The 14,638-nt window shown below is 50.9% G+C and overlaps 1 protein-coding gene across 18 annotated transcripts in view; it reads left to right on the top strand.

Moving 5' to 3' along the window:
- CD44 (CD44 molecule (Indian blood group)) overlaps window positions 1–14,638 on the top strand; it is an 89,769-nt gene that overhangs the window by 19,414 nt on the left and 55,717 nt on the right. The window contains exon 2 of one of the 18 annotated variants that reach the window (XM_047824105.1): window positions 5,528–5,529. The exons of the other annotated variants lie outside the window; for them this stretch is intronic. The gene's annotated coding sequence lies outside the window, so the exon portion shown is untranslated. The remainder of the gene's footprint in view (window positions 1–5,527; window positions 5,530–14,638) is intronic. 18 annotated transcript variants of the gene reach the window in all.

A 14,638-nucleotide genomic window follows, 5' to 3' on the forward strand; every position in this document is an offset into this window, starting at 1 on the left:
AGCCAGTAGGGAACGGTGTCTCTTAAAGCCAGGTTTCCTACCTGCCTCTAAAGGGCTGGCTTTGATACGGTTCAGTGCCCAGGGCAAGCGCAGGCTGTCAGGGACGTACAAGGGGAATTTGAGTCTGGTGTCCGGAAACTCAGAAGGCAGTGTGGGTGCTAGAGTTAGGCCTCGGTTGGAATCCTACCATTCATCAATTATGTGGCCTTAAGCCATTTACATAACGTCCCTAAGCCTCAAGTTTCTCATCCCTAAATTAGAGTAATAATACCTACTTGTCCAGTGGTGTTAAGGACGAATGGGATCATTTGCATGAAGCCCTTGACAGAATGACTGGCATGGAGGAAGCATTCATCAGTAATCATTGTGATCATTGTGATTATTAGACCCGGGACCTCTCCCCCATTCAGCTCTGACTTCCTTTCTGCTGCACCTGAGAAATGCTTCCCACTGCCTTTCATTCCATTTCTGGGCAAGACATTAGCCAATGGACTAAGATTGAATTTGGTGAGGAGGGCACCCCAGATGCTGACACCAGCATGTGCTTACTGGAACGATTGCTGCCAACCAGATAGAGAAGCCTGGGATGTTCCGGGAACCTTGGCCAGCGTGGTGGCTGGTGAAAGCAAATGGGGAAATGCACCGCAGGTCCTGTCTTGTCTTGCCAAATGACGGTCGGTCTCCTGGGCTGCTTGTCTCAGCAGGACCAGCCTCTTCCTGCCTTTGGTCCTGGGAGTTGGTGGTGGGGCCGGCGGAGGAGATGGTATTTTCCTCCCTCTCAGGTAGAAGTGTTTCTTTACAGCGCTGTTCTCCAGCCTCACGGTATGGAAGGGCCCTAAGGGACAGTTTAATGCGGTAGCTTCCTTCTCTTTCTGGAAATTTTGGAGTTTCCCAGAGCCTACTTCCTCCCCAGAAGCCCAAGCTTGGAATTTCCTGGTCGTGGATGAGGGGCTAGCTTCTGAGTGCATAAAGGGCCCAGCCATCAGTCACTGGAGGGGGGGGGGGGGGTCAATTCTCTCATCTCCAAAAAGACCATTAATTGCCTTTACCTGCTTAATTCTGCTAGGTTCCAAAGAAGGGAAAATCTGGCCACTCCCAGCCACACGTCAAAAGTGACTAAGGATTTTGCACCTTTTAACGGGAGTGTTGGCGCTTTTGTTGGATTCTAATTTTTGCTTTTAATTTCAAGAGAGTGTGGCCGTGGACTGTTGTCCAGGCTGAAACAGAAGACTGTCAGAGCACAAATGGTTTTTCATGGTGTAAAGACAACAGAAATGAGAACCTGGGGATGCCCTGGTATCAGGGAGAGCTAAGGCCAGTCGTTCAAGATTTATCTCCCTGTGGGAGAAGGAATAAGCTTGACATTTACTAAGCACCTATTAGGAAACAAACCCAATGCTGCCGCCTCATGTATATTTATGATCTAACTCCCATAAACTCCTCTTTGAGGTACATACACAGCCGGTATCCACCGAATAAATGATTGAATTTCATCAGAGCCATTTTACAGGCTGAGAAACTGAGGCTCATAAAAGTGAAGGAACTTGCCAAAAGATGGCTCAGCTCTCATGTGGTGGGGCTGGAATTCAATTCGGGGCTCCCCTCTTCCTTTTAACATCACACCGCAAGCTTCCATTCAGCTTTATAGGGCGTTAATCCTGTTCTTCCATCCCCAGAAGCAGAGGTCTTGAAAATTCAAAGCATCTCCTTCTCCTGAGAGTCTGGATTTTTCTGGCTCCTTGCAAATCAAGGGCCTGGAAACAGTTTAGAATTGCCGGGAGTTATCTTCGGGAAAGGGGGTGATGGGAACTGCTCCCCCTTCCCTCTTGGTAGGGGCAGGGGGACCTCCAAGACCACAGAAGATGGGGGAGTCGGTTGCGGGCCGGGCGTCTCACTTCCTACTAGTGCAGGTGGAGGCGGCCGAGAGCAGTGTCTCACTTGAGGATTGTCTCACAACTGAAGAATGGTTTGACTTGGCCCGTGATGCTGAAATTCACTGTAGGGAGCACTGGGGCTGTTTGTAGTAATTTAGGAGGAGCGTCTCTAAGGAAATCAGTAATTCTGCCGTGTTTCCCTTAATTGAAACCATTCTTTCCCTCCAGCTTCGATGGGTCAGGTTCTAATCTCTGTGTGCTGGAAGGCGTTTATTTGGCGTAATCTGAGAGCGGGATGCCGGCAACACTCTCTTGTTGTGTCTATTGTCTCTTTCTGCTGGCCGTGCACCCTGCCTGCCGTATTTGTCACACCACCGCTGCCTGGATTCCAGAGCACGATGCCACAGTCGTGCAGGCAAGAGGGAGCCGCTGACGTTCCTGGGAGGTGCTTGGGGGAGCAAGTCAGAAAGAAGCGTAGACTTCTCCTCCTCGAGACAGGGGTTTGGGTCAGCTGGGGATCTAGAGGCCACCAAGCCCAGCTTCTCCCTGGTCTGATGCAGAAACTGAAGCCCAGGGAGATAAAGTGACTTCTCCAAGGAGACGGACAGCTTGTCGGGAAGAAGCCTGGCTCTAGGCCCCAGGTCACGGGACTCTTGGACTAATGCTTCTCCCCTTAAACCAAAGAAACTTTTATTGGACACCATACTATATGTCAGACACTGGGGATATGAAGATGAACAGGTGTCATCCCAGTGGAACCCACTTTGTATCACTCGAGGCAGGCTTCTTCCTCGGGTGATGTTTTACAAATAGACGATCTATCAGACAGCACGCAATTATGTAGAGTGAGAGCTACATCTCTGGATAATTAGGCTTCTGGCTCCTGATTAAGTGGAGGGCTTGAGTGGCTGTTACCAAGGACACGGTGGGCGGCTGGCCAGTTAATCAAGAATTCAGTCAGAGTACACGGCCCTTCATATTTGCGCTGTCTTAAATACACTTTAATCTTTGCGATGACTGGCTCACGTTGACCAAGTACCGGGTCCTTGGCTCGGCGCCAGCTTCTTTGCTAAGCGTCTCAGAGACTTTTCTTCATTTAATCTTTAAAAGCCCCCCCATGAGGTAGGCACTGCCTTCATTCTACTAGCGAAGAAACGGAGGTTTACAGGTTAAGAAAACATGGCGGGCCTAACATTCCTCAAGAGCCCACGCTGGCTCTTGGAGCCAGGCCTTTCTGAGGTGAAAGGCTTTGAGCATGGCCACCATGCCATGGTACAGGACCGCGGGGTAAGGTGCCCCAGCACGAGTTCCCAGGAACTGTACAGGGAGGGATGCCCAAGATGCCGGCCGGCCAGGAGGTCTCAGCAGCATCAGACGGCTCGTGGGTAGGCGTCTCACAGCTGCACCGGGACGGGCCGCACCATCATTTCGTTTGATTCGCCTCCATGAAGTTGAGGCCAGGCCCCGGGAGGGACAGGTGCAGTCCACTTCCAGCAGCTCTGTACCCCAACAGAGCTCTTATCCCAGAAACCAGACCATTCGGTTGCCAACGTCTTTGCCTTCCAAGGTTCCCTTGTCTACCTGACTAAGCCCAAATCCTGGGGATCCTGGAGGCGAAGACGAATTCCAAGGACGAATTTCATCTGGGTGAGGAAGGGGGACAATTTCCTTTTGCTGGGTATCTGGTCACACCGAAAGCCCCATAACAAATGAGTAAAATATGTCCATAAGTTTACAGAAAAGCATCAGATGGCACAGACTTCCTGACAAAGCAGCCCCCGTCATTCTCTATCATAGAACCCCTTTTCGTTGCCTATGAACCTCTCTTTGTACCTGAAATTGCCTTGTGGCTATATTAATCATTTACCTGTATAGTGTCTGCCTCCCCACTCTAGAAGGTAAGCTCTTTGATAGGAGGAACCTTTTATGTCTCCCTAGCTCCCAGGCGTCCTATCTGGTACATAACGCTTGTCTCTTCTAGAAGGTGTTTTGAAAGGACACCTTGCACCGTGGCCTGGGGATACTAATGGTGATGTGGGAGGCCGGGATTTCATAGGAAGAGGCTCAGTTGTCCTCACCCTGATGTTTTCAGAGCACTTCTCAAATGTCCACCGTGAAAGGAACTCAGGCCTTCACCAGGTCTGGTCTCCTGCCGTGTCCGATGGCCATTTATTTTCAGGGAAATCAAGTCTTATTACCTTTGGCAACTTCCCAGAAGGGTCATTTGTTACTTCTTCCGCTTTCAAGCCTCCTGGATCCGTGCATGGGCCATGTTCCTTAAAAGCAGGAAGTTGTGTTTGGCCCATCACAGCTGAACATGAAATGGTAAAGATTTTGGTCCAACCCCCCTGGCTTGAGTCAGATTTAAAAGCTTGTCAGAAATAAGTTCTCTGGAGCCTGGCATTCAAGGCTGGCATCTGTTATCCCAGTTGAGATTTCACAGATTGAAAGCCCAGGAAGGGATGTGAATTACAAGCCGTTAACTCACAGGGCAATCGCAACGGTACCGATCCTGGAAATCTTTTGGCCCAGATTTTTAAAAAATATGCCCACAGTCCAGCCTCTCCTCTCATAGGGCTTCTGCTTTGGAACATTTGAGTTACTCTTAAAACCATCTGAAGAATAAATAGTAGTAGGCTTCTTGGACTGGGAAAGAGAGTCTCCCTCTTGTGTGCACGCACATGCACACAGCCACCTACACGTCCCTCTTCTCTTCAGCACCTGAGAGACAGAGACAGAGAGAATGAGAAAAGAGAGAGTTTGAGTTATGAAAATGTGAACCGATGATTTCGGCGGCCTCCGAATTCGAAACCGGCGGAAATCATAACCGTCCTTAGCCACTCACACGACTTGTGTTTGCAGATAAATACTTTTCTGGCTACATCTCTTCCCTGCTGATGTGCTTGAAGAATGAGGGTGATCGGGACACATGATTCTTGTTCTGTCTCAGTCCACCGTCGGTCAGGATTGGTTGTAAGTGAATTATAAGAACAGGGCTATTGGCAACCCAGTGCCACGGCCTACAGATTCCGTTCCTTTCTCATAAATTGCAGCAAACGCCTGGCTATTCCTGGAAAAACTTGCATGCCCACTCAGTCGCATTCGGGTAAGATTCTTCGAGTGACAGGGAAAGAGGCCACTGGAGACTGCAAGGCGCCTGGTGCCCATCGGAATATGATTGGCATCGTCCCTCCTATGGATTGCAGTGGTGCCTTGGGGGTGCTGTGGGGCAAAGAGGTTAAAGCATATCAGTCTAAGGGTTATCTGGACCAGACGCCCTCCGTCATGGGAAGGAATCCAATCTGTCCATCAAGCTTGTCCTCTGCCTGTGGCCCGGAGATGGTCAGCTCTGTCTAGGGCACAGGCTTCCTAAGTCCCAGGGCGGGACCGATTTTTCTGTGGTCCGTTGGTAACCCTCTTGGAGGAGCCAGTAGCCCTCATCCCCCAGCTCTATTTGCATGGCGCTGGCAAATATTAACCCAGTGGCGCTCAAACCCCCTGGCAAGAGGTATTATCCTGAAGCTCGCCTGGAACTTCCTGAAGTTAAGCAGTGAGAGAGCCATTTGTGAGGCCGCTAAGAGAGAAGGGACCCGGCTACCTGGTCCTCTGCCCGTACGGCCGCGGACAGGTTTCTTAACCCCTCTGAACCTCAGCGGTCTCATCTGCAATATGGTTTGAGGCTAATAATAGCATGCGTCGCGTATATTTATTGCGGGGGTTAAATGGGACGATCAGTGTGAAGCTTCTAGCACAGACCCCAGCACATGGTAGGTGCTAAATTAGTGTTACTATTACCGGGTCGGCCAGCCAGAGGCTCCGCAGTGGGAGCTGTAGGATCTTGAGTGTCCCAGTCACACCCCAAAGTGCACTTGCATTTCAAGCCCCTGGTGTGGCAATCTTTGTGCCCCAAGAAGAGAGGTGTGGCTCTGGCGAACGGCCTTGACTGACTCACGTCGGAGACCAGGTGTCACTCCCCGGGCTTGACTCCTGCCCTGCCACTTCCACGGTGGGATGTTGGGTCATTTGTGCTCTGAACCTCACTATTTCATCTGCAAACTGGGGGTGATAACTTGACCTCTCAAAGGTGCTCCGGGGGATCACGTGTGTGCAATCTCTTACGGCCCCTGGACTAGTGTCTGACTCAGAGTAGCAGCTCTATAAACTCCAGAGACTTTCCTTTATCACTGGAGAAGATGCTAAAAGAGATAGGCCAGAGGAAGTAAAATCAAAGTTGGAGGTACACTGGCCTTGTGTGGTAATGTTGGACCCCGTGGGCCTAGCGGCGGCCTTGTTCCCCTCCATCTGGATGCTTCCATCTTGAAGGACAACCGTCTCACCTCAGCGTCTGACTCTATACATTTTGCCAAGTGCCCTGTTACCCAGCCCTGCCCCTCTAGAATAGGATTAGAAATTCAGACTTTGTTGCCTCCTCACCATAGGGGAGCACTAGGCACAGTCTTCATGGAGAATTTTAAATTGCAAGGTAATTTTGTTCTTGAGACGGAGGGAGGAAATACAAAAATAATCACGCTAAGCCTGTATCCCTTGTAAAGCATTTTTACACATTTGCATTTCGCTTGGGCTGCAGCCTGTGAGCTGTGAGCCCTGTGCTAAGTACTTAACGCCCCGACTCTGTTTCCATAGCTATCACGAGGAGCGACTAACCGTCTTAAGGCTCCAAATGCTTTGGAGCCCCTGGCACGTTGCAGGCCCTGCTAAGTGGTTATCATTGCCATGACTGGCCTGTACTGCGCTGGTTTCCAGAGTGTTCCACTGAGCCTCCTAGAAAGCACGGTGTGGGGAGACAGGGCCATTGGTGGGGTGGGGTGGGGGCTGGGCAAGAACGAGGGCCTAGGGTCTGCCCCTCCTCTCTTCAGCTCCCACTGGGACACCTCTGCCGTCACCCGTCCTAAATATTGTGATTCTGCCTCAAACAGCGTGGTAGGGGGTGGTCTGAAAACCGTCACCCTACTCCCCGAGCACTCACCTTTCCCCTTTGCTCGATGACAACCCAAGATGCAAAGGACAGCTCCATAGATAACGGGGGGGGGGGGGGGGGGGGACGAGGAGACCTTGGAAACCTGAGCTGAAGTCTGGGTTTTATTCAAACTCTGTAGAACTTTGAGTCTCTGGATCTCTTGCTCCTTGGTTTCTTCATCTGCAAAATGGGTCCACGGTATCTACCCGCTGGGCCTTGCAGGGCTGCTTTGGGATGTGGAAATGCTTCGTAACGGGAGAAGGAAACCACCCACGTGGCCAGATTACGGAGGCTTGCTTGCGCTTTGATCTGTGTGCTCGGCCGGGCTTGCAGCCCAAATGTGGTCTTAATTAATATCGGATTTTTGAGAAGCTATCTGAGAGTTGAATACTCTCCCAGGTGTGCGTATCACTCCTCCCCCTCTCCTCCCACAAGCACCAAGTATTCCCTAACTGTTTATTTCGTCCTGGGAGGTAAGAAGGTGAGGTGTGAAGCTGGGGGCTAGAGTGAATTGCTCAAGGTCACGTGGCTTATAATTAACAGGACTGAGGCTAGAACCAGTTCCTTCTCCCAGATGGCGGCCCCTCCAGCATGTCAGTGACCGACTAACCACCCTGAACTGCAGCTGCCACCTGTGAGCGACAGCCTCAGTCTGTCTCGGCGTTCGTTGGAGTACTTCCCTCGGACTAAATAAGGTCAGCCCGTTCTTCAAAGTACAGGCGACAGACCTGAGCAAAAGCTGTACAAGAATGAGGTGATGTCGCCGGAATTGTCACTGCACCAGGAAAAACCGATCTAGTTACCAAAGCGGGACCCCCCTTTTTTTCCTACTGGCAACAGGAAAAGCCCCATGTGGGCCCCTGAGATGCTTTTTCATTTCATTTACCACATCCTGGGTTTGTGCTAGTCAAATCTGCTAAACTGATACGATCAAAAAAGAAGAAAACACAGGTTTCAAGGCCAGACCTGAGTGTTTCCTGATCGCCATGGCAACGCGCAGGTGTACACACTGTGGTTTCTTTCTTTCTCTCTTCCCGGAGACTCGCTCACCAAAAACCACTTGACCTTCCAGAGATGTATAGTGAGATGATGGTCCTGGGGCACACATTGTCCTTTGCTGGAAAGACTCTGTTGGATCCAGGGTTGGGTGGGAACCTAAATAGGCTTCCTCCACCCCCCACCCCCACCCCCCCGCTTCCCCTGTTCCCATCACCCCACGAGGAGGCAGGGGTGGGGTCTTTCTTCAGTCTGGGGCAACAACCCAAGAGCTCCATTGGGTCAGTCAGGGTGGTGGCTGAGAGATCCTTTTGGACTCTCCTCGGACAGAGCGGATGTAATGGGCCCCCGTCGGTTCAGTGTTGGCTGCCATGATGGGCTCGATGTTCCATGGACAAGAGGCTGAAAGGTCAGGGGGTACAGCCAGGCGCCAGGAAGTTGGGGTGCGTTTCCTTTCTGAGTGCCAAGAGGTGCACAGCTCAGTTGAAAGCAACCCAGGACACATTCTGGAGGCGATTCTCTGGGTATGATGGTGTATGACTATTTTCTCTGCTCATTAAACCCTCACCCACCTCCGGGGCAATTCCGGGAGAGACTGAGTCACCCAAGACTCATGGTCTGCCCTGGGCGGCCAAAGGCGATTCGGCCACTGAGTGTGATTTTGGCCTCATTCAGAAATGGATCCTGAACAATAGATCCTTTCACCAGGCGCCCATCACATGGGCGTCAGGGGATGGGGGAGAGTGACGTGGGGGCAACAGGAAGCCTGCCAGCTTTCTGGCCTGGCGGGCCTGAGTGGCAGCAGGGGCTCTCACAGCTAGGAGAGTCCTGGATGGAAACTCGTGGGCTTTGAAGACATCAAACCGTCAAAGAAATGAAGAACAGAATGGTTTCTTCGTGTCCCATTAAGACAGTGGGTTGTGGCTTCATTGGGAACAGCTTGCTCAGGCCTCTTATAAAACCAATTCAGGAGTAAGAGCACTGGACTAGGAGTCAGGAATCTAGCAGCTATGGACCCCGGGGGCCCGCTTTTCTCAAAGCTGGCTGGGAGACCCTGCTCAGCCATTCTGGATTTTGTTCGCTCTTGTGTCTCAAGAGAATTTGGTGAGAAGCTGTCTGTTGCCCCACCTGGCTTTAAACATAGATGATCCAATGAGCCATAATGCTTTCCAAAAAAATTGGCCTTTTCTAGCCCTGCTTCTATCCGAGTCAGTTCAGTTGGGTTTGTGAGTTGTGTCATCTTTTTTTTTAGACACGAGCTCAGCCAGTCAGAGGACAGAAACAGAATCCTGGCTCTTTCACGATAAACACTCTGAAAATGCAGCTGCCACTGCCTGGAGGCTTGCATGCCACTTACTCCCAGGAGCTCCGTGGAAGTGGCCGCCATCGGCCTGCAGGGCCATGCTCCTGCTTGATTGGCCTGGCATTTTCGTTTGGTCAGTTGAGATTTCTGGGCTGGGCAGAAGACATCCTCAAAATGTTACCAGGACAGCCTGTGGTCTGGTGTCCCAGCCCTGGGCCAACCCTGAGTCCCAAGATCCTCTCTTCATTTGCCCTGCCTGGTGGACCAGAGGCTGTAAAAGGCAAGGGAAGCCTGAGGCTATGGCTTGGGTTGGATTCTCAGCTCCCAGGGGTTTCATGGGGCAAGCACGGGTAGAATCAGAAAGAGGTGACCGGCCCACTGTTGGGGAAATCCAGTGAACATGGAGACCTCTGAATCTTCTCCCCAGGGAGAGCGTGGGCATTCCATTAGGGAGGGCTTCCCCGGAAGCTTAACCAGGTTCTTGAGCCAAGGGCCCTGAATCAAGGGACCTCTGATCTTATAATAATATTCCATAAGCTCAAATTCCTCTTTCCAGAGCTCTCTTTTAGGGCTCACCTCTCCGCACTTTAAAAACCACACAGAAGACAGGTGGCTTCCCGTAGTCAGAGCATCTGGCCCCTGCACAGGGTGCCAGTCACACCTCAGTGTAATCAACTGGACCGCCCAGTCTGAAACCAAGCCCCTGCTTATGAGCTCCGGTTACTCGCGTCTTCTCTATGAATCAGTTACCTCCTGCCTAAAATGGGGATAATGATGGTGCCAACCACATAGGATTGTGGCGAGAATTACATGAATTCTGAGGTGTAAATGCTGAAAACCTCGCACGCCGGCCCGCTGCTGGCAGTTCTCTGCATGGCCGTGGGAACTGCACAAGGCATCGGGTCCCAGCAACTGGCCCTATTCCCGACTTCAAGAAAAAGCAACTTCCCCAGACACATAGCCAACTCTGGGACCAAATCAGTAGAAAATAAATCCTATTCTGCCTTTGGTTTGTAGAACCAAGCGTCTCTGGGCACAGGATGACTGTGTGTTGCCTTCACCTGGGACACAGAAGGGCCGTCACCCTCTCTTGGGAGACCTGACCTCAGAACTGGCCCTATGACAAGGATGCCCATTGTCGACAAAACTTAGACAAAGCCAGCTCCAAAACTGAAAGTTGGTCTCTTGAAACATTTGCTTCTGGGGAAAACAGCAAAGGTTCTCAGAAGCAGATGCTTCGGGTTAAAGACATTTTAAGTGTCCAACAGGGAATTCTCAACAGGGCCCAGCTGGTGAGTCTCGAGATGTCATGTGGGGGATGGACTTGAGAGCTATTCGTTTTTGCACCTCACAAGTCTCCTTGTCCTGAGTGGTGTTGAGGGTAGGACAGAGTATCCACTCATTCATTCATTCATTCATTCATTTGTTCAACATGTGCCTACTCTGTGCAGTGTTGTGCTGGGTATTGGGGACACAGTGATGAGGGAGAGATACAGTCCCTACTGTCATAAAGAAGTTCCAAAATTCTAGCATCTTGGAATCGCTCATTACTGAAGAGACCCTGAAGATAATAGTTTCTTGTTATTCTTTACCTGTTGATGTCATATAGACTTCTCTGAGAAACTAATGGAACCTAGGGATGCTGTCCCACCCAAAACCCTCCATACACACACACACACACACACACGCACACATGCGCACACGCACGCACATACTTGCACACACAGATACATGTACACACATAGGCTTGCACACGATTTCGCAGGTTTATAGACACTCCCCCCCGCCCCCAAAGACCAGCTGGTGGATCTGGATGGAAAACCTCTTGTCACTCAGCTCTATCGCTGGTCAGCTGTGTGACCACCCCAATTCCCACTCGCCCCTCAGGAAGTGGATGTGTGGAGGACAGCAAGCTAGGGAAACATTACACAATGCTCGACTCAGCAGACAGGGTGATGTTTCTACCACTTGGGGAGAGACTGGGGCAAACCAAGAAGCTATTCGTCTCCAGCCTTGCCGTTTCATTTGGCAAGGTTTTGACATGCGTTGGGCCGATTTTACTAGACAGACCTATTTTCCTTGATCTGTGGCTTAGTGGAAAATATAGGTAAGATTAATGGTGTTAGGGGTCAGCTAGGATTTATGCCAAGAATGGATGTATCCCAGAACCCTGCCTCATTGGCAGTATAGCACAGAGGTCGGATCCCTGCCTTTCTCACCTGGATGACCGAGACAAGTTATTGAACCTATTTGTGCCTCAGTTTCCTTGTCTCTAAAACGGGGTTAGCAATAGTGCCTCCTTCGTAGCATTTTTGCGAGAATTAAATTGGCTGAAGTAGACAAGCCCTTAATAGGCATGCCATACCGTTGATTCTAATGAAGTCCAAACACCGTATCAAACCCTGAAGGGTTGGGATCTTCAACCCATTGAGGAGAAGACTGAGTGTCAGAGAGGAGAAGGAACTACCTAGCCTTATAACCTGGAATCAGTGACCATGTCAGGATTTGAACCCAGCTATGGGAGGGTCCTCAATAAGCTGAACTACCAACCCGCATATGAGTCTGGTGCCAGGGAGTATGTTAGACAAGAAGGGCACTCCTACCTCTTCCCCTGTGGCAACGAGATCCCTCTCCGTGACTCCATGACCTCTCTGACCCTCCTATAGTAACAAGGGTTCTGACGGCCCGGGTGGCATTTCTCCCTCCAGAGAGACTCCTCCCTGAATCTGGAAGTGGCCTTGAACAGTAACCGTTGCCCGTTGGGTCTCTCAGAGGGAGGGACTTGGGACAGTTTACTTATTACATGACACAGGAAATTTATTGGAGACCAGAGGCCTCAACGGAAAACATTCTTGACTTATTTTCAGTTGGAAACGTTTGAGAGATAAAATTGGCCACTCAGCGTTAGCCTTTTGAGTCACAACAGATCCCTAATCACAGAAGTCTCTGTTTTTTGGGAGAGATGCACACACATCTGGGAAGGGCTGCTTCTCTGCAGGGGTTCGTGTTTCTGGTGTGGGTTAAATGCCACTGCCGCCGATGCTGGAGCCCCATCGGGTGACCTGTGCTACTCACACCTCAGCCTTGCTCTTAACTTCACTTAAACCTTGGAAATATTCTCAGCTCTGCACTGGGAGTCATAGTTGGGAGGTCATAACAAGTTACCTAAATCAGGGTAGGGAGTAGTAGCCTGGTGATTAAGTCCATAGGTGCGCGGTACCAGACTAGTTGGATTTGAATCCCAGCTGCATCATCACTAGCTCTGTGAACCTGGCCATGTTTCCTCCCTTCTCTGTACCTCAGCTTCTGTATCTGGAAAGTGGGGATAATAATATCACCTACCTCGTAGGGTTGGGGTTTTTTTGTTTGTTTTTTTAATCTTTTTTAACATTCATTTATTATTGAGAGACAGAGCGTGAGCAGGGGAGGGGCAGAGGGAGAGGGAGACAACAGAATCAGAAGCGGGCTCCAGGCTCCGAGCAAGCGGTCAGCACAGAGCCCGACGCGGGGGCTTGAACCCACAAGCCACGAGATCGTGACCTGAGCAGAAGTCGGACGCTCGACCGACGGAGCCACCCAGGCGCCCCTTGTGGGGCTGTTTTAAGGACAAAATGAGTTCATGCTCGTAAAGTGTTTAGAGGAGCGTCTGGCATATGTCTAAGTGCACAATGCATGTTTGCTACTGTCCTTGCTGTCGGTATTATCAGTATCCTTTGGAGTCATAATTTGGGTTTGCATAAGTGTTAAGGAAGCCTGTTGGAAAGTCTTCATCAATCATTAAAGGATACACAGCCCTGACAGCTTAGTCCCTTTAAGGCAAGAGGGACCCAGAGGGGAAGAGCTATAAGCCCTCACGGGGATAGTTGGCTTGAAGTGAAGTTTCGGGCACCGTCTCTGCAATCCCTAGGTGGCTAAAATCCATCAGGATTAGCAGCTGGACCTTGTCTGTTAGATTAAGGTAAATGGAAGCCGTGGAACTTCCAGTCTGCACAGAATTTCTTCTCTCGGCAGCCCTTTGCTGATCCCTGCTGTGTGGCAGGCCCGTGGACGCCTCCCAGTCGAGGAACACTGAAGGCTGAATTTACCTGTTTCTTCCCGTCTTGGCTGGAAGGACAGACGCACAAAACCACCTGCACCCCCTGCGCTCCGCCGTGCGGACACACACAGCGCATGCGTGTGTTGTCTGGAAGGTCGGGTCGGCAGCCGCATGCGGAACTCAAGGCATTTTATTCAAAAGTCTCAGTTCCTTTTGCATTTGCATGTTCTGGATGCCAGGTGGCAAACTAGAATTAATTTTAATACAACAGAAACTGCCATTCAGCTCCAAACCACCGTCCTTGGTGGTTTATTTTTAACCCGGGAGTGACACGGGCCACCTGGCCAAGTGCTGCCAGGCAGTCGCCCCTCCTGCCGTCTGCTGAAGCCTCCCCCAGGAGCCTCACCTCCAAGGAGTTGGTTAGGAGGCTGTGTTTTACTTTTGTAGGCTGCCGGAAGGGCTGTCACCCCAGCTTCCCCGGTGTGAACGTTGGCTGACAAAGCCCAAAGCTGAAAATGTCAGTGGGAACAAACAATATTTCAAAAGGGCCTTGTGCATTTCCCTCCTCTGTCTTGCCTCATCAGCCAAGTATTGTGTGAGTGGCTCCAGAAGGACACCAGTCGACCCAGGAAGGAATTAATCACGCAAAAACACATTTCTCCAGTCCACTTAGTTCTGATGCTATTAAGCAGCACCTACGTGCTAATGATACGGGGAGAGAGAGAGAGAAAGAGAGAGAGAGAAGCAATTGATATCGGCGGATGTCTTTTCAAAGCTCCATTTCTTGTTTCTTCTTTTAGTATTTTCAGGCTCAGGAAAGCTCATACAGAAATGTTATGGTTCCAGACACTGTTCGCCGGTGGTTAGCACCTGCTTCCTGCTCAGAAAGGAGAAAGCGCTTCCTGTCCATCCAGCTCAGTAACACTGATCCTATCTTAGTCCTTACGTAGTCATCGTTTAGGCGTGCCTCTCCCCCTTAGAGCGCAGATTCGCTCTAGTGACACGAAGGAATCCCAGGGCACACAGCGAAGCAGTTTGGAGGGTGGGTTTGGGTGACACAGACCTGAGCTGGGACTCCAGCCCTACCGTGTAATAGCTGGGCGACTTAGGGAAGGTGTTTCCATTTCCTGAGCTTCGGTTTCCTAGCCTATGAACACTACAGACATGCATACAATTCACCTCTCAGGGTCTGTGGAAGATAATGTAACACGGAACCCCAAAGGTTCTGGGGGCGCGGGGGGACTCTGCAGGAACAGGCCTCCCCCCCACCCCCACACCCCGACCCCGGGCTACTGGCTCAGAACTGCAGACCAAAGCAACTGAGATTCAGGAAGTCAGCTACAGGCTCCAGACAGAAATGCCTGCTTCCTGGGGCCACTTACGTCTCTGAGCCTCAACTTTCTCATGAATGAACGCGCAGAATCTTCTGACCACCTCTGGAGGAGGCCAAG

The sequence above is a fragment of the Prionailurus viverrinus genome, chromosome D1 (genome assembly GCF_022837055.1).
Source record: "Prionailurus viverrinus isolate Anna chromosome D1, UM_Priviv_1.0, whole genome shotgun sequence".
Taxonomy (NCBI): Eukaryota; Metazoa; Chordata; class Mammalia; order Carnivora; family Felidae; genus Prionailurus; species Prionailurus viverrinus.